General features: G+C 39.4%; 1 protein-coding gene across 1 annotated transcript in view; it reads right to left on the minus strand.

Moving 5' to 3' along the window:
- The window catches only part of zic6 (zic family member 6), an 81,424-nt gene that overhangs the window by 48,763 nt on the left and 9,134 nt on the right, over nucleotides 1–23,527 (minus strand). The window contains exon 2 of the transcript XR_014608749.1: nucleotides 10,320–10,382. The gene's annotated coding sequence lies outside the window, so the exon portion shown is untranslated. The remainder of the gene's footprint in view (nucleotides 1–10,319; nucleotides 10,383–23,527) is intronic.

Genomic DNA, 23,527 nt, shown 5'->3' on the forward strand with positions numbered 1-23,527 from the left:
TTATAATTAATAATTACATTATTTTCATGTGAAAAAATACTGTAAAGCTCAAATTGTAGACTGTACACAAAGATACTTTAGGGCTTGCATCACTTCCAAGCAACAAGGTCTGTCCAATATTTGCAACATGTGGGCCTGTCTTCACTCAGCGAGAGCTCTGTCTATCCTGCCTTTCTTTGTTACAGCCCCCATGCTTTGTGCCGTGTGTCCTGCATTTGGTCCCCCGCCTTTGCTGGGGCCACGAAGAACTATCCAAGTTTCCATTCATGCTTCTCATTACTGGGGCATGTTGAGGTTTTATGGAGCCTTGTAAACCCTTGAATTACTGCACTTTAAAATAGATTTTGACACTATAATGTGACTGTGCTTATGGTGAAGCCTTTCATTGCTAGACGGAGGACTCATAATGGCGGACGACAAAAGAGCATGACTTGTTAATTATTTTTAACTGCCGGATAAAATGATTATGAACTAGGTAAAAATGCACAAAGGGCATGTAAGGGGGTGAGACATGTAATGATGTTGTGTCAAAAACATGATGGTCGAGGAAGCCAGGCTTTTTCATAATTTTAAAAATAAAAGCAAAAATTATTTTAAAATCTTTTATAAAATTAAAATGTAAATAGAAAAAAAAAAAACTTATTAAGAGAAGAATTAGCAAGACTTTGACACTGTGGCATAACCTAACAAAACTGTTTGTTTGCAGAGTAAGAGTCTTGTGACTGACTATCTGTGTATTTCTCCTCCCAGGCTTCTTTGAGACAGGAGCCGTCTGCTGGGCGACAGAGTGGTCAGAATAGAAGGTGGCAGCCAGTCAAAACACTGCCTGTTATTCCAGCCAGGGCCCAAGTGCCAGTGAAGAGCTTCTTTTCATGCGCCCTTAATGTGGTAAAGTGATCTGCTGCACAATAGGGACACTCAAGGAGGCCATCCCCAGCAAACAGGCCAAAACAAACATCTCCCTATAGGCCTGGCTGCCTCACCCCTGGCCCCCTGAACACATCCCAGCACCTCTCAGGTCTGCTTCAGTGGGCATGCAAACAGAAATACACTCACAAATACTGCACACAATCATTCCCATGCACAAATACACAGTTAATGAATTCATACACAAACACAAATAACATCCACAAACAAATAAAGAACGAACACATGCTGTGACAAATAACACACCACATGTAACCACACATACGCTGAAAAAATATGCTGAGCTCACACCCTCATTCAGTGTTTAAAATGCGCAACAGTTCTGAAATCATAATGAATAAAGCTTCCTTAAAATAAATAATTTTGACTTTTAAATCTTTCCTTATGATTTCTAACAAAAACAACAAAACTGCAACACTGCTAATTGGAAAATGTTTGCTTGCAAAATCAAAGCCATGTGTGGGACCAACAAAATAATGTGGTCAGAAAAAACAGGAAATTATGTCATAGAAGTGGACCCCTGTAGACCCTTATGTCTGTGTTTAAAGGTCAATGACACGCTTATAATTTTGAATTTTTTGACCTTTTCATGACATGACATGGTTAGTTCAGGTTAACCTGTGTTGTGACTCCATCAAAAACAATGATAGTTATGAATGTATAATTTATTATACATACACACACACACACACAAACACATATATGTATATGTATATGTATATGTATATGTAATGTTACTTTTTACGTGATGGTTACATCACATTTTTATAGAGTAATTAAAATGAAAATGAAAATGATTTAAAAAAAAACATGAATACATTTAATTTCAACAAAACATTTAATGCCAACATTTGTGTTTTAAACTAGTTTTTTTTTTTAAGATCTTTTTTTTCTTTATCGTGTACACTTATGTTAATGACCCAAATTTTTACATACATCTAAAACGCCAATTTAATTATTAAGGCTTTCTGCCATTCAAGAACTACAATTGGAGAGGCATGTATCTTAGTAGACCGAGAGTGCTGTGACTGTGGCTTTGACTTTGTGTGGAAGCGCTTTCAATATTGACCACAGCGAGCATTTATGCGGAGGCCCAGCTGGCTCAAAGACAATTTGGCTGACAATGACAGAAGAATTAGCACTCACTTTTACAAGCTCAGCCTCAAATTACTTCTCTAGCACTCTGCGCTAGCTTTAGTAAATGAGACGAGGCAAATTCAAAAAGAAACTTTACATGCGGCCGCCCCATGTCTGTAATAAGCACTCTTTTTTTCTGATCCAAAGACATAATCATGACAATAAAAGTCCAGGCGTAAACCGCACACCAAAGATCATGAGAATTATACAAGCACTACAACCGCTCCTGGAATGGGCCTTTTTCTAGTGTGCTGTGTGTGAGGGAGAATGAAAGGCAAATGCTTTTCCCTCTTCTCCTCTTTCTTCACTCTTTTCTTCTCCCCTCTCCTCCTCCTTGTCTGTTGAAACATGTGGTCAGCTGTTGTGTTTCCATGTGGTCAGATGATCAAAGGCAGAGCGGGATAGTAATTGTCCCCTGCTGAAGCGCAGCTCGGCCTGGGATCAGGGTCCCAGCAGGTGGGGGGACAGCCATGAGAACGGCCGGAGAAGCTGGAGGAACGCGAGAGGCCCTGCCTGGCAGAAATAAAGACTTCCTAAGGGTTCCTCTGACAACAGAGCCGCTTGGGGAGAGTGAAAAATGAAGCCTCCACACATTTAGAGTTTTTTTTTCTGGAAGGGGGAAAAGGGGCCAAAATGGGGGAGGGAGGATGAAAATGAATGCATAAGAACAAGAGATTATAATATTTGGAGAATAGGAAGGCTTTGATTGTGCGACTCTCGCCTCAGTTGCCGAATTTTAGCATCCTTGATTCACGTTTTTTTCTGGAGGAAACAATCATGTCACCTAGTTTCAGTTTTACTGATTATGCAAAATGCTGGAGCAATTGTTCGAAACCAAGGCGTGCATGAGTCTCTAAAGGGGATATTTATGAGATGGGGCAGTAAGAGAGAGCTTACTGTACGACAAAGCCCAAGAGAAAGAGATACACCGTGGCTAAGTCAGTGTTTACCTGAAGACCAAAGGGAGCTGTGAAATCTCACAAGTGAGGCTACTTCACATATATGTGGGAGCCCACAAAACACTTTTCACTGCTGCCTGTCATTTTGATTGCCCAGCATGACTCCACCCAACCCCAACCGCACCCCACCTCTTCCTCTGGCCAGATGGCTTTTTTTTAAACAGTCTGTGTCTTGCACCTCCACTCTCAATCCTTGGAAGGAGCGGGAGGAAAGGGCCAGCGGGGGACATTGGGCTGTGTGGACAAATGGTTTTGAGGTAGCAGAGAAAATAAAATGGATTAAGGGGAACCTTTTCACAGACACCCCTCAAACTAGTATGGCACTTCTTAGCCGAGGCCCTGATAAGCACAGAGATGGCCCACTTCAGTTACAGAAATAAGAAAAAGAACCTTCTACTAGCAGAATGAAACATTTCCGCCAAACCTGAAAAAATGGATATTTCAAAGATAGGGTTTCAGGTTCCACATGTATGTATTTTGATGGGTATATTGTAAGAACATCAGCATTTTCTAAATCTCATAGGCGTTCATTTAACGTATAGACTAGCACCTCCAATCATCGGAGCAGAACACGAGGTGGTTTGACACCTACAGAAGACTATCACTGCAACAAGACATATATATCAAATCCATTCGAACACAGCAGGTCTCTTTCTACAACACCACAAAGGCCCTCAGTTCCTTCAAAGTGGAAAATGGACAGGAAACTCTGTGATTTCATCATCACAAAAGATATCTGTTGCAACCCAAACCTGAAGTCAACAAGCCTACAGACATTAAGGAAGCTGCTTGATTGACTGGGAAGCGGTAAATAGACCTGTCAGTCTTCTCACAGTCCCGACAGAAATGCCTGCGGTTTGAGTGATGGAAGATGTCCCTCTTGCACAATCTCATACAATACAAACTCGTAGATATTTGGTGCAGACCTTCTTGCAATATCTGACAATACTTCAGGGATTAAAGATTCAAGGCTGAGCCTTTTGTCTTTGCAACTACTTTAGAGAAGTCTCCAGTCTCTCATGGTGGCCGAAGCACTTAAATGGTCATTTCAAAATAGCCCAAAATAACCCATTTGATGCTGTTCCAACATTAGCCAAATCAAATGCAAACAATGACTCCATATGTACCCGAAACTAAATGTCAGAGCAAGAAAGGACTGACATTTGACTTCCTGATGGATGTCATTATGTCACTATGCAACATAGCACGAACGTCCTGGCTGAATAAAAAGAGCTATTGTCGACCGCAATCAATAAGAGCTTTCTTTTTGTTTTTTGCAAATAATGCACATGAAAATCAAATGGCACATACTAATCAGTCTTTTTGTTTGTTTTGGAATAGCAGGAAAAATCCCTTTTAAGCTGACTGTTTGCGTTTTGTCTTTTCAAAAGCCATTTTGGCAATGTATCAGGAAGCTATTTTAACAGCCAAAATGAATAAATATTTTGCAAAGGTTTAAACAGGCACACAGGCCAATTTTATAATGTGTCTAGGTGCATTTCGAATCATATCAAGGTGGTTTGTTTGGTTTGGAAATGACAATGGCAGAACGATCAGAGCTGAATCCTGTCACTGGATTAGATCTGTGACATTAGCCCTTCCCTTCACATCAGGTCACAGGCTCCATGTCACATGACACCAGGGCCTTGACCCCTCTGTGGTGACATGTTACTCTAGGGTCAGTCGAGTTGCTCAATTAGCAAAGGAGACAAAGACCTGGGCGTAGAGGAGGCGAGAGATCAGCCGTCCCATCCAAAAAAAATGTAACTACGGAGCTCTCCGCCGCACGTCTGCTTCTGTTCGCCTGGCCAAGCCCTCATTTAGCAGTTCACTGACTGGATACGTGCCCGCTGCTCTTCACAGAGTGTGCGGTGACAGCCAAGAGTCACTAAAGAGCTGAAGAGTCACTCCTGTGCCACATGGCGGGACCGTCGGCGAGATTATGATCTTACATCCGCAAGTCAAGAGTCTGGTCTTGGATTGACTGGCACATTAGTGTCAGAAAGAGTTTGATGTCAGACAGACTGGCATCAGCAGGCGCACATGCTGGGAGGGGAAATAAAGCTGCTCTTTGGTGTAGTAACAGATCATGCAGGGAAATGTATGCAAGCACATGTGTTTATGCAGTATAGCTTACACTACACGAACATCAAGGCATTTATTCATATGTCTTCAGCAACCTGTGCACACACCCCCTGACACTAGACACCCACTTATATACAGCCTTTTTTCCATCTTGCCATCCCTATTATAGACACTCATCCAGAGGGAATGAAAAAGAGGAAGATTTCAGCTGAGAGCATGATTGTAGTCAGAGGTATTTTAGGTGAACCCCATCTTGATAGCAGTGTCTAGAGGGCTCAAACAGAGTTTAAACCATCCTCTTTTTGCTGCGATGCAATCGGGTATGGACTTATGCGCAGATAAGCACGCACACACACAAGTAACGTTTTCATCCCGCATACAACAACCACATATTGCCTGCGTACTTTGATGACGAATATAACCTGGTGTCAGAAGGAATTGTTCCCTGTGCTTCATCTATAGCTCTCCTAAATCTAGAATATGCTTTGAAAAGTTGAGCAGCCAATAATAAAGGAAAAAGATACGCTGAACTACGCTGCTGTAATACTTGTCCATCGGTCTCTTGCCTCTCTTTTGCCCCCACTATGAAAGATTAATTGTACTAGTGAGCTTGCAAGTGCTAAACTACAGTAAGTACAGAACAACAGCTGGCCCTGTCATTTCCATAAGAATACAAACCACAACAGCTGCTCTCGCCAGCATCTGCTGAGCTGTTTATGAAAATAAACAGTGCGCATCCTCATAAACGTCCTCATAAAGTCATCAACTATCTCCAAATTTACAGCACTGAAAAATGCATTAGGCTCGGCCCTGATTTGATAACACTAAATTTCTCGGCTCATAAATATATTTATGTACTCTATTCACAGATCTTACCAATTACAAGGCGAGCAGGGAAATTGTCAAACAATGTTTCGACATGTTTAATAACATTGGGGTATGATTTGTCAAGGCAGTGCACCAAACACAGCCGCTAATGAGTAGCAATGGAACTCCGAGGCTGCCTGGCCAAATCATGGGGCCTTGGAGGACTATTCAACCATTGTCAACAATTTCACTCTCAGTCCTCACGCAAAGCGATAGAGACCACTGTTACTGGATAGCACTTAGCTAATGGCTCCCTTTTGGCAGCCGTAATCACACAATGATTAGCTTTACCCAATTCAGACTTCACACTTCACCTTGTGTTTCTACAGTCTGCAGTGAGCAGGTCTGGGAACAGCTATGCAGACCATCCTGAGCCAGACTTGTTCGAAATGGCGCCTTCACATTGTGGATTCTACGTGTGGAGATAGTTAGAGATTTAGTTAGTGCTAATCCAATTGAAACCAATACTTCCTGTCACGCAAGGTGCTGGCAGACCACATAGACATATTAGCGGACAATGAAACCTCCACACTATACTGTAATCTAAAGTTTAATGAGGTCCAGACGGTGTGAAAGGTTAGCATGCTTCTGTCAAGTGAACAATACTTTAAATGATAAAAACATTGAAGGAAGACACTGAAGGCTTGAAAGAAGTTAATCAGCAAAAACATCAAATAAAAACAATAATAATTACTTAAATACACACACACACGTATTTAATTAGTTTACCTTCATTTACTTTATTAAATATTAATGTTTATTTATTTATTGCCGATGAAATTGAAGAAGTGTGTGTGTGTGTGTGTGTGTGTGTGTGTGTGTGTGTGTGTGTGGACTTCCCATTTCAGATCATTTCAACATAATCTATCTTTTTCTGCCATGTCAATGGAGAGAAATCAGTGTAGATTTGAATGTCTGATGAGATGGTGGTCTGCCTCTGGATGTTGAACATATGAGAGGGGAGCGCTAACGGGATGAAGAGGCTCAGTCATCTTACTGCTCTACAGATAGTCATGCATATGTTGTCAATAATCACAGGGAACAGGCTGTAATGCATCCTTCCAGTTAAGAATTCATACTCCAGTTAAACTGCTTCTATTGTTCTCATTTGCAAGTCGCTCTGGATAAAAGCGTCTGCTAAATGAATAAAAATGTAAATGTAATGTGTACTCTGAGTCAAACCACATGATACATTTTTTTATTTAATTGATTAAATAATTAAAAAATCTTTAATGCAGGCAGTTCTATGTCTGTTCTATCCTGAATATGTCTGTCCTGTGTTCATCTATAACTGTCTGGTTATATAACTGTAAATTCCTTGTGTGTGTGTACAAGTACACTTGGCAATAAAGCTCCTTCTGATTCTGACAATATGATGTCTCTGTTTCTCTGGCATTTTCAAAGGCTCATAAAATATAATACTGTGGCCTGCCTTGATACAGTCTAATGGTTTAACGAAATCCAAATTTTAAACATCTTCTTCTGTAGAATTGAGCCTATTGAGCCAATACAGATGAATAAGCAAAGTTATTTCAGGGCAAGACCACCCTCATTGTAAAGCAAATCGTGATTGGTTGGAGTAAGAGCGTGCAAAGACTGGTCAGTGCAAAATGGCTGTTAACTGATTGGCTTAAGTAGATGGTGGATGGAGTCCACTTATTTGTGGATTTGACGCTAGAAGTCTTTCAAAATCCACAAATGCGTGCTGTGATCTACAAATGCACAAGAAGAGATCCAAAAATGCACAGAAAGCGATTTACAAATGCAGAGGAAGCGTATTCATTCATGTAAATGAATGCAAGGAAGAGTTGTGTGTGTGACAAAAAACATTTGTAAATATTGTTTTATTTGCAAAAAATGCTAATCTCATTTTATTTATTTGTAAATTTTAGTAATTTTTGTTTATCTCTTCTCAATCTATTTATTTGGAATAATGCAACAATTCTAGCACCATATTTTGAACAACTGAGGCATAGTGAGCAATGATTTTGTTCCTGGTGCAGAGACAAAAATGTAAATGTGAAACATGTTAACAAATGGGACCCCTGATGTCATAGCAAATGAACAGTTTTAGTAACAGCTGAAAAAAAAGAAGAAAAAAAAAGAAAAAAATCAATCATGGCAAAACAAACACAAAAATTTAAAAGAGGTTCCTCTACGACTGCATTTGGGTGCAGTGGTCAAGTTATTTGCCCATAACATCCCAAGCTAAATCAATAAATATACTCTTGTGTCAGTTTCTAACATCAATCCTCAGCAGAAATAAAAGAGGGAAGCACACCTTCCTCTGATCAATATTACAACAGCTTGGCACAGGACAAGCATCTGAGACTCCTGCTTTGTAGCCAGAAAGGTCTTTATATGCTCTCTAGAGGACTTATTTACTCCAGCCTTCAGCCTAGATGCTCAAGTCACTACATTTCTGGCCTATCAACCTTGAAACCCCCCTCTTCACGCGTGAAGCAGCATAAGAAGTCTGATTCAAGTGATTTCTCTTTTTTTTTCAGTGAAGTTAAATGGTGCACCGTGTTTTCTACTGGATGGCAGGAATTGAAACATTTAAAAAGCCAACAGCGATAAGCCAAGCACAGACACCCCGCAGACAGACCACCTCGCTTTGGAGACACTTAAGCGTCTGTGGCTTTGACAGCATTTTCATCACACCCCCTACCCCCCTTCACCATCTGTGAATGTGCCCGGCAACATCAAACCGAGTCTGAGAATCGAAAGCCAGGAGACAAACACGTTCAGGGGTACTATCCTCTGCTGACAAAAAACGACTGTCACTCGTGGCAGAAAAAGAGTCACTTGGCGGTGGTTAACGCACGCCATCCATCTTGCAGGTAATGTTTTTCTCCTTTTCTCTCATGAGGAGAGGCCAGTGTTGCTGCCATGTGTGCAGTTAGAAGCTGCCCTGGCAGCAAGCGCTGCTTGCACTTGCATCAATTACAGCGGATGGGCCTGACAGCTGTAATTACATACCTCAACACTGATTATGTGCGGTCTGTCATGGAGACCAGCAAGGCACCTATTTTCATGCACTCGTTTAAGCAGTCAGTTGTCAGGGCAAAGTGGCAAAGCAAGAACGGCCCTCTTCAAGTAGGAGGAAGGGAGGGAAAGTGGCGGGGATGTAGCTTGCATGGAGTCAAGTGAACCCCCTCCGCATACTCTCATCCCTGCCGCCTCGGTCTTGGCAAGATCTCCTGCTGCTCAGGGCAGTAATAGCTACTGCATAAAGAGCCCATGTTATTATTGTCACAATAGTGAAGGACTCATAGGAAATTGGAATAGACCTGCTCAATGTGCTGCAAGAGAACAGCATCAAAGCAAGGACCCATGCACAACCAATTTAACAAGAAGTTGTCAATAGGACTCAACCTAGTATTTTAGACAATATCGAGCGTTAAGTGGCACAATGATACCGATATGACTACGTTAGAGGAGGAAATGAAGGAAAGTAAACCTGGCAGTAGGAGAAAAAAAAAAACGTTGGGGTCAAGTGCACAGCTGATGCATTGAGCTGACTGAATCGATTCCAAGAAAAATCAAATATGCCATTAATATTTAATACACTAAGCAAGGTAAATGCATTTGGCAATCACATGACAAAATAGTGACATTTTTCACTAGCTCAATGTAAAATGAAGACTTTAAAAATCAAAGCAAGGCTGTGCTTCGGGCAACAGAGTTCGAGTCCTGGCTCGTGGTCTTTTCTGATCCTGTCCCCCCACCTCTCCCCTAATTTGCTTCCTAGCTGCCTTCTGTACTGTCCTGCATAAAAGGAAAACGGCAAAAATTAATATTATTTTTTCATTTTTTTAAAGTACTGTCAAATATTAGATGCAATTCACTCACTCTCGAGCACCAGTCTCTCATGAGTGTGAAAAATTCTCCCTGTGCCCTAGCCATGCCACACTCGCCCTTTCCAAACCCCCCCCCCCCCCCCCCCCCCATCCCAGACAGCCATACTCCAACCCCCAATGCTCGCATTAAAAGCCTAGTCGATCCAGCTGTGAGTTCGGGCAAACTGCCAAATTGTCTGGCAAATACAAATACAGTAGCAATGATTTCACCAAGCATCTGGAAATGGTTCCATCTACAGCTGTGATGTGTGACTCAGTTTTGAATATTGACATTATTTACATAGCTATCATTGAGAAAATTGACATCTCACACCCATTATGTTTACGTGTAATCTCATGTAAATGTCTTAAACGCAACTCATTTATGGGGTAATAGTCATAAACGTTTTGAGCAAAACCTAATCAGCGTTTAAACATCAAAACTGAAAAAAAAACAAAACATATCAAACGTATCTTGGTAAAGCAAACTGGTTAGGCCTACCTGTCCTCCGATATTAACTTGTTAAAGCCCTGGTTACATGAGTTCAAAGAGACAATTGGCCCACTGAAAGACAAATAGGAAGAAAACACGTTAGAACAGTGAAGCCAAAGCCAACTGCTCAAGTTTGCCATATCCAAAAATTTATACTGAATAATTTAAGAAGGTTTTCATTATACTGTATTATGCCATCGCTGAATTTGCAAAACAAAATAAACAAAAGCTTACGCTTATATAGCTCTCACTCTACCATTCAACAGTGTGAGGTGTGAGTGCTCCCTTTTCTGTGACCTTCAATAGCTTATTGATTTTTGCAAATACAAACATTTTCATTGAACTGTGTTGCAGCAGTTTCTCCTGTAAAACCTCCAAAGCTGTATTCACGAAAGTAATAAAAAAGCACACTGTTTTGTACCAACAAACATAAAAACACCTAAGGTGTTTAGCTGTGCGTAGCTATTTGTCCGACTGCATTGTGAATTTGTGAGGATAATGGCATTTAATCCTCACATCAACCCCCACCCAGACTCACTCCACACATCCAGGCCTTGCAAAGACCGTCCTCCAATAATAAGCTGTCTAGTCCTTGGCTTCCAGGCCTTTGTCATATTGCCTATCGACATGTTAGATTAAACAAAATTTCACATGTCAATTAAATGAGTGTTGCCCGGGTGATTAGCAGATCCCACTAATTGTCTCCCTCCTCCTCTGCCATAATTTTCCACATGAACGAACAGGAAAAAGGGCCTTGTCCAACAGGGCCCCCATCAAACATGTCTAAGATGGGTCTTTACGTCCTCCTCCACTTCTTTCCATTCTCCTGGGGGAAAAGCCGGGGAAGAGAGGAGATGAGATTGGAGGGGGGAGGTTGGATTCACTTTTCAGGGCGCCCCGCTCAGTTTGGTGCATCCCGCTGATGGGGTGCAGTGAGAACGCAAACAGTAGGTCCAAAATGCCCGGCACACAGCCCCATTCACACACTGCCACACGTGCACCTTCACTGATAATTACCCAACCGGCCCCCGGAGACAAGACGCCCACAAAGGCTGGGCCACTAACAGTTTTAGACAGGGGCCAAGGCACTGCCAAGGTCTTCCTCTTCCACATATTCTAATTTCTTTCTTCCTTGACATATGTTTGTTTTCCTTTTCCCTAATGAACACGTTCTCTGGATCTACCTTTGGTCCATCCCATCAAAGGGGTGAAGTCTGATTGGCTTTGGTGGATCTGAGATAATGAAAATGACAGAAGACAATTTGTTCTTGCTTTAAAATAGTAGATTTTAGCAAATGTAAAGGCTAAACTATTCACTTCTGCTGCCCAATTTCACTCCAGCATAAGGTTTTTAATCACAAACAACTTTAAGGGTGCTGCCTGTAATATTAATGGCAAATGTCCTAATTTTTTTAATTAATGTTCTTTCTGCTATCCCATTCTTGTTATCAACAGTTGAATTTGAACGGCAGCCTATGGTGACATTTATAGTTTTAATAGAATTATAGGGTAACACTTTATTTTACAGTGTCTTTGTTACATAATGTTGCATGTACTTACCATAGTAATAACAGTACATTATGCATAATTGCATGCAATTAACCCTCAACCAAATCCTCCTAATTCTACCCTAACCCTATAAGTAACTAGTTACACAGTACTTAAATATATAATTACGCTGTAACAATGACACCTTAAAATAAAGTGTAACCAATTATAGTTTTTACTTGAAATTTAATTATTGATATCTGCGAGTGATGACATCATTGTTGATATCAAGAATTAACATTTTTAGTAGTGGAAATGTAATTCCTGCTATCAAAAATAGCCATTGTTACTAGCAGAAAATTTAATTCAAAATATCTTCTTTTGAGTCCAACAGAAGAAAGAAGCTCATACAGGTTTAGAACAACTTGAGGTAAATGATGACAGAATTTTCATTTTTGGGTGAACTATCCCTTTAAATATGGCATGACAGATCACTTTATCCGACTTATTTCAAGTGGCAGCGTGGAGCGCACGTGAACCATTCAACTCTTCCACTTTACTTCAAGTTATAGCATGAAATAAACATTAATGAACTTTTAGTGAAACTTATCTCTCATGTAATCACTCAAATCAATATTAACCACAGAAAGACGTCAATAAAACAGCTTTTGAACATCACTTAATGTTGCATTTACCTCATGAAAGTCAGCCAGTGTTCACAGTTTGTTAGTTAGCTATAAAAAATAGAGGATCGTATTTTTGTTAATATGTATGCGTTTAATAAAACTTTAAATGACCTTATGTGCAACTGGAATGTTTGTATACAGCTCATTTTGTATTTAAATGTGATTATTATTTCTGAAAATAAATAGTAGTTGAATATAGTAGTTTGGACTTTATTGTTAATTTTAACCTTTAATATTACAGTAATGAACCAAATGAGAGGGTTCCCTGTAGTTTACAGTTTTACTTGGGAGAGTTGGGAAATATTCCTTTAAGTCCCCCTGTGATGAAAATCAAGTTTTTAATTGTGTTATTTATATATCTATGTGGTGTTTTTAATATGCTTTAAGACAAACCATGTGCAGATTTGTAAGTCCACACCACTGCTGAGTATTTTCTCTTTAAAATTGCAGTGATCTAAAAGAGTTTCAAAAACGCGGTTTGAAATCAATGATGTTTCTGACGTCACAAACTACCTTGTAACCAATCCCATCAACGTGCCGGCAGGCTTTAACATACCATTAACTGCCGTGAAGCAGGGGAGTTTCAAGAGAAGCCAGGTTATCCTGGTATATTTTTCTGTTGATATGAAAAATCGGGTAGATTTAGCAATATAGCGGATGTATGATGTATATTACGATGTTATGAGGAACTATATGCCTTTCTCCACTAACGTTCTGAGTTGATCAAAGCGTTTGTAAGGATGATGATTGTTAGAAGGCAGCTGTCTGACTCTGAGATGGTGAACGTGAACGTGTAATTTTGGTTATCAAAGATGAGTTTTAAGGGATAAAATTACTGATTACACTTAGTACTTTAAGAAAAACTGACATGTAGGCCTACCTGAAATATTTATAAATGAACAAATACTAAATCGGTCACCGTAATTCATGATATTACCGCCTGTGTTCAAGCATTCCACAGAGAAAATTCAAACTGTACCGCACAAAAGCTCAAGAAATTACCACCAGACTATCGTATTGGCATCAGCAGAAGTCACTCTGAATAATCAGATATCGGTTTTGGCTGAGAAATTTAGTATTGGTCTATACTGTGCACATATACATATTATATATATATATATATATATATATATATATATATATATATATATATATATATATACACACACACACACACATACATACACACACACACTCACCTAAAGGATTATTAGGAACACCATACTAATACTGTGTTTGACCCCCTTTCGTCTTCAGAACTGCCTTAATTCTACGTGGCATTGATTCAACAAGGTGCTGAAAGCATTCTTTAGAAATGTTGGCCCAAATTGATAGGATAGCATTTTGCAGTTGATGGAGATTTGTGGGATGCACATCCAGGGCACGAAGCTCCCGTTCCACCACATCCCAAAGATGCTCTATTGGGTTGAGAGCTGGTGACTGTGGGGGCCATTTTAGTACAGTGAACTCATTGTCATGTTCAAGAAACCAATTTGAAATGATTCGAGCTTTGTGACATGGTGCATTATCCTGCTGGAAGTAGCCATCAGAGGATGGGTACATGGTGGTCATAAAGGGATGGACATGGTCAGAAACAATGCTCAGGTAGGCCGTGGCATTTAAACGATGCCCAATTGGCACTAAGATGCCTAAAGTGTGCCAAGAAAACATCCCCCACACCAGTACACCACCACCACCAGCCTGCACAGTGGTAACAAGGCATGATGGATCCATGTTCTCATTCTGTTTACGCCAAATTCTGACTCTACCATCTGAATGTCTCAAGAGAAATCGAGACTCATCAGACCAGGCAACATTTTTCCAGTCTTCAACTGTCCAATTTTGGTGAGCTCGTGCAAATTGTAGCCTCTTTTTCCTATTTGTAGTGGAGATGAGTGGTACCCGGTGGGGTCTTCTGCTGTTGTAGCCCATCCGCCTCAAGGTTGTGCGTGTTGTGGCTTCACAAATGCTTTGCTGCATACCTCGGTTGTAACGAGTGATTATTTCAGTCAAAGTTGCTCTTCTATCAGCTTGAATCAGTCGGGCCATTCTCCTCTGACCTCTAGCATCAACAAGGCATTACAGTGAACTCATTGTCATGTTCAAGAAACCAATTTGAAATGATTCGAGCTTTGTGACATGGTGCATTATCCTGCTGGAAGTAGCCATCAGAGGATGGGTACATGGTGGTCATAAAGGGATGGACATGGTCAGAAACAATGCTCAGGTAGGCCGTGGCATTTAAACGATGCCCAATTGGCACTAAGATGCCTAAAGTGTGCCAAGAAAACATCCCCCACACCAGTACACCACCACCACCAGCCTGCACAGTGGTAACAAGGCATGATGGATCCATGTTCTCATTCTGTTTACGCCAAATTCTGACTCTACCATCTGAATGTCTCAAGAGAAATCGAGACTCATCAGACCAGGCAACATTTTTCCAGTCTTCAACTGTCCAATTTTGGTGAGCTCGTGCAAATTGTAGCCTCTTTTTCCTATTTGTAGTGGAGATGAGTGGTACCCGGTGGGGTCTTCTGCTGTTGTAGCCCATCCGCCTCAAGGTTGTGCGTGTTGTGGCTTCACAAATGCTTTGCTGCATACCTCGGTTGTAACGAGTGGTTATTTCAGTCAAAGTTGCTCTTCTATCAGCTTGAATCAGTCGGGCCATTCTCCTCTGACCTCTAGCATCAACAAGGCATTTTCGCCCACAGGACTGCCGCATACTGGATGTTTTTCCCTTTTCACACCATTCTTTGTAAACCCTAGAAATGGTTGTGCGTGAAAATCCCAGTAACTGAGCAGATTGTGAAATACTCAGACCGGCCCGTCTGGCACCAACAACCATGCCACGCTCAAAATTGCTTAAATCACCTTTCCCATTCTGACATTCAGTTTGGAGTTCAGGAGATTGTCTTGACCAGGACCACACCCCTAAATGCACTGAAGCAACTGCCATGTGATTGGTTGATTAGATAATTGCATTAATGAGAAATTGAACAGGTGTTCCTAATAATCCTTTAGGTGAGTATATATATATATATATATATATATATATATATATATATATATATATATATATATATATTTTTTTTTTTTTTTTTTTTTTTATTCATGTGTCCTTCTTAATCTTTATTCAAAAACATCAACTTCCTCTTTCCCTCATAACATCTTCTCTGATGACATGTGCACAGGCATAAGGGGTGGACAAAAATCCCTCCCACTCCAGCAACCAGTCACTCATGAGATTACAAAATGGACAAAATTCTGTTTTATTTTATTTCTTGCTAAAATGTCTTGTTAAAAGTCATTTCAGCAAGATATACATCACAATAGGGAAGAAAAGGACATTTTCCATTTCATGTCAACTTTAAAACTGCATTGCAGAACTTCGAACTCTCTACTGCCATCTGTGTTTGAAACTAGCAATTCAAAATTATGTCATCTGAGCATATATATGTCACAGTAGTATTTATTTATGGACATAGTGTAAACACACAAGGACAAATGAGGTAAACCTAAAATTTTCTTGTTGAATCCAACCAGACATTATTTTTCATATGTACTACTGTAGCTCACAAACAATAACTCTTCTCTACTGCAGCTTTAAACTAGAAATACTTGATCAATTCCACAAACTAAAAAACAAAACACTGTTTTAATAATACAGCATTTTGAGAAATTTAAAAGCCCATCCTGACTCAAGTTTTCAAACTTCACTCAAGTGATCACACTTTCTTTGTCTCATTCTCTCCACAAACTGATTATAGGGTCTAGTGAAAGAGGACACAGCCCTGTTTGCACTGCACTTTCTGAAGTGTACACAATAGAAATTGGGTCCCATTGAGTTCAAATTTGCTGGAAGTTTCCTTTAAAAGAAATACAAAGAATTGGCTGTATGGTCTACTTTTTGTGCTGAGGCAGCAGACCATAGGACTAATAATAGATGAGGGGAATCTCTCATCTGAGTCTACCTCACACACTGAACGTGGGCAGGAGAAAAATGACAGGCATGAGTGTGTGACATTCATCCGTACTCTAAATTCATTCACTCTGAAATCACGCTCACTCGCCCTCCTTTACACACTGCATTTTCCCAGAGGTCTGTATTATGTGTGTTTGTGTGAGTAAGTGTGTGTGTGTGTGTGTGTGTGTGTGTGTGTGTGTGTGTGTGTGTGTGTGAGTGTGAGTGTGTGAGTGTGTGAGTGTGTAGACAGTGAGTGCCAGGTTGTGTAGACATGTAAGTGCTCATGCATGAAAATGTGTGTATGAAAAGAAAAGCAGCAGCAGACAGACAGTGGCTTGAACAAATCTCAGTGGAGAGTCAAAAGACTGTCTCTGAATCTGATTATACCAATAAGATCCCTTCTCCATACATTACTTTCCACATGAACACATAAAATGAAAGTGTGACACCATTGTACACCATTGCTAGTGCCCTAAAATTATTCATAACACTGCTTAGTCTCAAAGTATGAAGCATTTAGTTTATTTTATTAAATGTTGTCAGTCAGCTTATTACATCTGTTGATGTGATCATCTTGCAATATGATAAAACAGATTAAATAAAACTGTCCATCTAATTTGTAATAACCTGCTAAAACGAATCAAATAGCCATTATTAGTAATTTATAAATAGTTATAAATAGTCATTTATTTTAGCAGTTTGACATACATTTGTTTTACTTATCAGTTTGTCAAGAATATATATATATATATATATATATATATATATATATATATATATATAGTCTACCAAATATCTTGACAAACTGCAATAAAAATAAATAAATGAAAAAAAACTGTCCATCTTATTTTTTATAAACTAGAATAATTTATTATAAACATTATAAGCTAAAATAAATAAACAAATAAATCTAATGAATTAATAGCAGTTTGAAAGACTTCACTTATTATCTATTTTAGTTTGTCAAGAAATTAGACATTTCATTAAGAAATGGGTCTACCAAATGTCCTGACTCAGTGACTAAATGAATAAATTCCATCCAATTTCTTACACTGCTAAATGAAACTTTAATTTTTGTAAAATTCCATGATCTGTCCTTCTCAAAGCATTAAAAACTGCAACTAGTCACTAAAGGCTGTGAATAAGAGAGGAAAGGTGGTGGGCGGGGATTCGAGAGGAGAATTAGGTTTCTATGGCAACACTGAAGTTCAAGTCCCACCGTGTAGTGGAGAAAGTAGCAGAGCTCTAGAGGATTCCATCCACACAGCACGGCTAGGCCCTTTTTTGGGGGGCTGGATGGGGTAGAATGTACAGACATGTTTTGCTGGCTCAGGACTGGCCCCGAAATATTAAATAAATCATAGACACAGGCTCCTGAGGGACAGGGCTGTGGAGTGGTCAGGACAGACTGTGGCCCCCTAATGTCTAGAAGGGGTTGGTCTTGGAATGGCACTAATTTGACACAGCGAGGTAATCTGACAAAACTGTGGGGCTTCTCTGCTTTGTCACAATGTGTAAGGGCCCTTGCATTTAAGGATGGCTGCTTTCACAGTGGAGTTAATTAAGGTGCAGTTTAGCACAAATTGATGAGGACAGAACCTAATTGATGGCATTGAGGGTCATTAGGGTTTGACCAAGCTTAGCAGTCTGAACTGAGTATATAAGCTGGGGTGACATGGGAAAACTATGGTGAACCATCCTGTGTTCTGGACTAATACAAATCCCAGAAAACTCATATTAAATAACTATCTGTTATGACTAAGAGACTTGAGAATAGATTCCATCAATACAGCAGATCAATACAATCTCTTACCTCTCTCACAACTCTGACACACTTGATATGTCTTGTGCGGGCAAGTGCAGCGAGTCACACTCAAAAGATAACATAAAAAGAAAGTCAGCTTTCAACATCTGACAATGATTGCAAATGATGTGCCTCTTCAACAATAGAAAAAGGCTACTCCCTTTAGAATACCACTCAAGAGTAGTACAGAATCTAAATTCCATCAAAGGCAAACACCCCTATGCCACCCGTGACAAAGAATATAACAAGGTCAATATTAAAATCTTATTTTTTTTAAATTCTGTTTATCCTTCCAAAGGCAAATATTCTTAAGGCAGGCATCAGACCGCTTCCTGCATCAATGACTTCTTGCCTATGCAAAGAATACATAAGCAATGTGTCCAGGGGTTAAATTAAGATATATAAGGGCCAGACGCAGGGTTTTATAAATTCCAAGGTCCCAAAACTGATCTTGGTAGCTTGTAGCTTATAAATTATTTGTCAAGCAGATAACGGATTCTTAAACATGAGAATCAAGTTAAATGTTGCAATGAATGACCCACACTACAAAATGGAATTGCAGAAGAGGCTTGTTTATTATTGACAACATACAATCACATATTGCAAACAGGATTTGCCTTAAATAAGAAATGTTTCAAGAAATATTTTGCATAGATGTGACATTTCAATCAAACACCAATGCAATCCTTCTGTGTCCAGAGGCCTCCCAGATATGAGCAATTTGTATGAGTATCAAAGATCAATAGTTTCAGAAACATGTTCCTTTCTTAAATTAATCACTAGCTATACTTCCTTCCAAAGTTGCGAATTTGACTTGTGCGCAAAATTGGAAAATTGCATAAAACATTTGCAAATAAAGCACCGTTTCCATCTAGTGAGCCAAAGAGAAACACCTAAATCATTACTTCCTGATAAACTGGCGCTAAATATAATTAAAGGGGAACTATGCAGTTTTTTTAGCTTAATTTACCTTAACTGAATAGCTTCGGAGTCATTGGAATGGTTATATGACTTTTTTCGGGTTGAATGGTGGTCTTCTTGCAACCCCCTAGCGCCTGTGAGCGGAAAAAACACCCTTGCAACTTTGGGCCGGTGGGCCTCAGCGTCAGGAAGTATCGCGTGATATCAGGTCTCGCGATGTAACGAATTGCTTTACGGCACTGCACACATTCACTATCTAAACATTTATAAGCTAGCCTTCTGTGTATCATACATACCTCAGTGGACATGGCTCTGTGCGTTCGCCGGCTTCTTTGAAAACAAATGCACATGACCAGAGGGAGAAGATGGGAGGGGGGAGAGTCGCCAACGAGTTTTGACGACAGTGTTGTCAAATATCTATTCCGAAGCTGTAGGGGGAGCTCTATAGAGAAACCTGCGAGCAAAGAGCAAGAAAACAGCGAAGAATTTGCCAAAACTGCATTGCGCCGCTTTAAGAAAAAGTAAGTTGCTGCAGTAGGAGACTATACTATATAATAATTTGAATATAATAAATTACTTGCATTTAGCAATTTATTCAGTAAATGTGTTTCCAACGTAGTTTATGCGCATATTTTCTAATCGGATAAAAAGTTTAGCCGACTCAATTGAGAGCATAATTTTTTTATGCACATTTTTAGAATTTATGCGGATTTTTGGCGGTTCCATTTATGTGATATCGCAAAATGCGCATAAAAGCAGGTGGATGGAAACAGCTAATGTTTTATTTTATTTTTTGATTTATTTTTAGCGTTTTTGCTAAAGCGTTTTTAGCATTTTTTATTAAGATAGGACAGTTAGTGGAAGGGAAGCGAAGTTGGAGAGGGAGAGGGAGAGGGAGAGGGAGAGGGAGAGGGAGAGAGAGAGAGAGAGAGAGAGAGAGAGAGAGAGAGAGAGAGAGAGAGCGAAAGAGATAGAGATGTTCCGATACCCTTTTTCCCTTCCCGATACCGATTCCGATACCTGGGTGTGTATCTATACAGCTGCAATTCATACTAGCCCTGTATGAATTGATATAATTATTTTATAAAAGGTATTTTACTTTTACAATATAACTGTATAAAAAAAAAAAAGTGCAACAAATAAATCTAGGTGATGATATATGAATAATAGGGGTGTAACGGTCCACAAAATTCATGGTTTGGTTCGATACCATACACTGGTGTCACGGTTCGGTACATTTTCAATACAGCAAAAAGAAAGAAATGCCAGAGAAATTTCCTTGATTTACTTTTTTATTAAAACTAACATCATAAAGTATGATCATTTTTTACTTTGAGCAATGATGGAGCTATATAAAACAAAAACAGCTCCTTATAAAAAAAAGAAATGTAATATTGTAGTAGTTATAAACAAAGGTTTATTTTATTTCAGATTAACATTTGAGGGCAGCAATTTTATTCATAATGTCAAAATAAAACCGACGTAACGTTACTTGAAAGCACAATGTTTCTGGTTTCCACGTCAGCGCTGTTTGATCCGTTAATAACGGAGAAATGTGAATGCTTCTCACTAGATCTCGCAGCGATGTTATTACTTCTGTGGCGAATTCAAATGCTTTCTTTACTGGATCTCTTAGCGCTGTGTAGTAACAGTGTAGCTTGATCAAGATCGGTTCGCGCTGCATTGTTCCAAACTGTTTAATGGTCCGTGAAGCACAAAATAACGAGTAGCGCAGTTTTGTTCCGTTTTCATTAAGTTTGCCATTTGATGTTGGGCGCCAGCGTCTCTTACATTATGCGCTTGCCGCGCGCCTACATTTGAAATAACGAAATTTTGGTCGGCAGGACAAATGGTCCAACGAACCGTGTTGCTAATATTTGCGCCTCGAAATTGCAGTATGGCATATGAGACATGTCGTCGCCGTTTTACTGGCTGGTTGGTCCAGTCTGAAATACTCATACTGCGCGCGTTTTCATTTCTTCTTCGCTGCTCTAAACAGTGGTTGCTTGTGGCAAGTGGCAACAGCACAACTTCCTGTGTTGCCACAAGCAACCACTGATTAGAGCAGCGAAGAAGAATTGATCTCCGATTTGCAGCGTTAAGCAAAGCTAGCGTGCATAACTAGGTAGGTATTGTTTAATAAAATGGTATCGGATCGGTACATGGGTAGGATGTACTCGCCGATACCGATGCCAGAATTTTTATGGGTATCGGCGGCATTTCCGATACTAGTATCGGAATCGGAACAACCCTAGAAAGAGAGAGCGAGAGAGAGAGGGACGGGATCAGGAAAGGTCCACGAGTCCGGACTCGAACTCGGGACGCTCGAAGTGCAACTGCGCTATATGTCGGCGCGCTGCCCACAAGGCTATTGGCACCTACACATAGCTAATGTTTCTAAACTAATCGCTTCAATGAATGGTTCAATTGCTCACTTATAATGAGCCGCTTGTCGCCACCTACAGGCTTAACAATGCAAGTTGCACTGAAGTCACCGCCTGCATGAAACCGCAAACACCGACAAGCGGAGTGATACAAACTGTAAAAAAAAAAAAAAAAAAAAAAAAACAGCATTCTTGGAATGCTCCTTGTTCAAATTCGAGGAACATAACTAACAGTTGTATGTATATATATATATATATATATATATATATATATATATATATATATAGTACTGTGCAAAAGTCTTAGGCATGTTAATAGTTGCTAACGCTAACTCCTATGCTAACGCAAGTTCGCAAAAGGTTGGTATCTCTATCTCGTGAACACCTTTACACAATCACACATTAAAAAGTGGTATAAAAATATTTTAAATTCTGAATATAATTTTGTCAGTGTGTTAATGTCGACCCGAGAAGTGATTGCGCCTTCTTTAGAAAGTTAACTAGTCGCGAGTTTGAGGTAAAATGCACTTTTTGGTTGTGGTTGTCGATGTCAAAACACTAACGTTATATAAGCTGTGATTCAAATATTAAATAATGTTATGTCATTTTTTTACTTTTACACTGAATGTTTGCTGCTTCAATCCAGATGAGTAGGCTATTGACTGTATAGGGTAAATTTAGTATAGGGTGTGAAAATTGTACAGCTGTGGTATTTGTGTGAATTCTGTACGGCGTGTGGATTTTGTAAGAGGTAAAGGAATTTCAATAGGGTGTGAATTTTTTTCTAAAATTGTATGATGTTTTTGTTGAGTTATTATTACACAATACTTTTTCTGACCTTTTTATATCTTGCCCCTGACAAATAACCCAAATTACAAAAAAAGAATAAAACTAACACTAAAACTAATAAAAACTAAACTAAAACTAAGCATTTTCAAAAAATAAAAACTAAACTAAACTAGCAAACCCACTTTAAAAACTAATTAAAACTAAACTGAATTTGAAAACAAAAAGTCAAAACGAAATAAAAATAAAAACTAATGAAAAATGCAAAACTATAATAACCCTGGTCAGTAGGAAATATCAGTTTACATTTCCAAACATTCCTTTTGCCATTAATTGTAATAATCCAGTGAGATTTGTGTATGCACAAGGAGTCGGTATGATCTGATCTCACCATCATCGAGTCCGTCTGTGATTACATGAAGAAACAGAAAAAACTGAGACAAACTAAATCCAGAAGAACTGCGGGAACGTCTCCAAGATGCTTGAAGAAACCTTCCTGCAAAGCTACCTGAAAAACTATGCGCAAGTGTACCTGGACAAAAGCCGTTTTAAACGCAAAGGGTCGTTACACCATATATTGATTTGAATTAGTTAATAGAAGTTAAATCATAAATAAATTCAATTTGTGATTTTATTTTTGAAAGCATTCTCACTTTACAGCATTTTAACACAAGTGGCAGTACTTTTCACAGTACTGTAGCTTTGCAGGAAGGTTTCTTCAAGCATCTTGGAGACGTTCCCGCAGTTCTTCTGTTTGTCTCAGTTTTTTCTGCTTCATGTAATCGCAGACGGACTCGATGATGGTGAGATCAGATCATACCGGCTGTTGTCAGACTCCTTGTGCATACACAAATCTCACTGGGGGGGTATTAACATGCCTAAGACTAAATACATATATTTATACAGTAATACTATTATGGTAATATATTTATGCTAGGTGTTTGTGTTGTTGTGAAATTAAGCCTATAGTTTCCACTGTAATTATAGCAAAGAACATCTGTCTCTGTGGTGAATAGGCTACCTTGTAATAATGCTAATCCCATCCTGGGTATAATGGCCAATACCTGCTCTTCCTCTCTCATCTCAATCACCTTCTCTCTTTCTCTTTCTCACAGTCGCCTTATCTTGCCTTGTATCTCTTTCCTTAAAGGAATAGTTCACTTAAAATTAAAACTATGTCA

This window comes from Abramis brama, assembly GCF_963993115.1.
Source record: "Abramis brama genome assembly, chromosome: 13".
Lineage (NCBI taxonomy): Eukaryota > Metazoa > Chordata > Actinopteri > Cypriniformes > Leuciscidae > Abramis > Abramis brama.